The following is a 2,208-nucleotide window of genomic DNA, read 5'->3' as shown; positions in this document are numbered from 1 at the left end:
CTCAGAGCGTCATTCAGAATTAGATTATGTCACTATGTGGGCCAGGGTGTTGATTTATGAAAAGCAAAGGGGCAATTTTTCCCAGGTTAAATTTGAAACTACATCCCAGGAGCAGAGTCTTGGCTTCAGTTTGGGCCCCTTTCCAAAATTATACAAGGCATTTTGTTCATAAGGCCAAATGTCCAGCAGGCTCTGAACAGAAAGCAGATGTCTGATCAGTGTTTCCCTTTCCTCATTCTATACTAGGGCATTGACACCAAAGGACCTCTCTCCAGTGGTCCCTGATTCAGACTGTCCTCTAGTCCAGCAGTTCTAAGACAGGGAATAAGCATTCAGTCAGTCAGTCAGTCTCCGGCCACTTCAATTCATGAATATTCACTTCTTGCCTATGAAGGAAAGTCACAAGGCACGGTAATCATGTGTGACAGTACAAAACAGGAAGAAATGTTTATACAGCCTAGAGTGTGAGGGTGAGGGATAAGAAGAAATATGAAAAACAGGAAGAGGGGAAGGGTTTGAAAAACTTTTCTTAGGCAATATTGGAAAGTGCATTGAGGCCAAGGTGCAAAGGCATCACAAGTGATAAGCAAGCATGCGGTTTGTCTGACATGGGAGGGTAGGAGAAGGAATTATTTATGGACATGTTTGGGGCAAGTAAAAGAGGGAGGTTATTCCTTAGAGTCGGCCCACTTGAAGGAGCAGGCTATGGTAGGCTACACTGCAGGCAAGGGAAGTAGGGAGAAAGGAAACACAACAGTGTCTTGATCATTCATTATGTCTCTATTTGAGCACCGTATTTTTCACTAATTGTAGGAAATAGGTCAAAGCATTAGCCTGAGGGCTGTGTCTTCCATAGAGCCCCTGTGATGCCAGTATTCTCTATATATTTAAAACCTTCTTGACCGTGCCTATGCTTTGGAGGGAAAGGTGTCATCCACTAGCGATATGTATCGTCCCCTACAAGAGCTTCCTATCTGTAGACCCTCAGGGATGTACCATACCCCCAGACAAAAAAACAAAATAAGTGAAATGAATCAGGAAGTTGAGCTGAAGGTTCTTTATTAGGCAGAAACCATACCCTTGATGGTGGACATTATTTCCCCCAGTTCAGAAGATAGAATTTAGGGAAACAGGGTCTTCCAGTGGTCACCAGGAAACAGGCCAGGATCTCAATGGTACTTGTGAGCCAGGGCATTGGCCACACCAGCCACCACCTTCTGATAGGCAGCCTGCACCTGAGGGGTGAATTCTTTGCCAAAGTGGTGAGCCAGCACACACACCAGCACGTTGCCCAGGAGCTGTGGGGAAGACATAGATAGATATGTATACATGATTAAGACAGAAATCAAGCTGGGCTTCTGAGAAACTGAGCCAACAATCATTTATTTTTTTCTGCCCACACTCCAGCCCAAACTGATCTTCAGGTTATCTCCAACAGCATAAATCAGTAAATATATATGTATGTATACTGTACATTTTTATTATATATATATATATATATACTTAATTAGTATGATGCTGGGCTGTCTTTTAGCAACTATTGCTGCCCTACTTCTACTTCTGCTCTATCATCCTCAGATATTTCCTTTCCTTTCCTTTCCATTGAGTCTTGACTATAAAAATGCAATTTTTCTCTTTTTAATCTGAATTCAATTTAGCCAACATATAATAAATACATCATTGGTTTTTGAAGTAATTTCCAATGATTCATGAGTTGCATATAACACCCTATGCTCATCACATCACACGCCCAATTATTCTATAATTTTGAGGTGATTTGTAGTCTCTGGAGTGAGAACTCTTTGAAGAGCCCTTATAATCTTCATACGGAGAGACAGAAAGACTTTTCCAAGCACAGAAGGAGAAGATGAGAGCTAGTGTGCATAATTTGGGTATCGAGTAGAGGAAAAAGTTGGGGGGGAGAGAGAGGGGCAAAAGATAAGTAATTAAATGAAGGGCTTGATAAAAAAAAAAAGAGGTTGTGAGAAAGGAAACAATGTGGAATACCGAAAGAAAACATATGAAATTATGTAAATTTTGAAAAGCATTCAGTGATGGTATATACTAAAGTAAAAAGGAAGGTGGGGGGAGAACAGGTAGGGAAAAGAATCAGAGTGAAAGACTAAAAAGTGAAAAGAAAAAACGGAGCATATCCCAGACTCACCTTGAAGTTCTCGGGATCCACGTGCAGCTTGTCACAGTGCAGCT

At 41.4% G+C, this 2,208-nt stretch overlaps 1 long non-coding RNA gene across 1 annotated transcript; it reads right to left on the bottom strand.

Annotated features, from left to right (window-relative positions):
• Positions 1-1,042: 1,042 nt before the first annotated feature.
• On the bottom strand, positions 1,043-2,208 carry LOC112818820 (uncharacterized). The gene is made up of 2 exons (XR_003206692.1): positions 2,165-2,208; positions 1,043-1,298 (listed from the first exon to the last, which is right to left on the bottom strand). It is a non-coding gene; the product is annotated as an uncharacterized lncRNA (long non-coding RNA).

This window comes from Callorhinus ursinus, unplaced genomic scaffold, assembly GCF_003265705.2.
Source record: "Callorhinus ursinus isolate GAN/ISIS: 27379988/994484 unplaced genomic scaffold, GSC_fseal_2.0 scaffold3116, whole genome shotgun sequence".
NCBI lineage: Eukaryota > Metazoa > Chordata > Mammalia > Carnivora > Otariidae > Callorhinus > Callorhinus ursinus.
The sequence above is the reverse complement of the archived record's forward strand: the minus strand, read 5'-3'. Positions and strand labels throughout refer to the sequence as shown.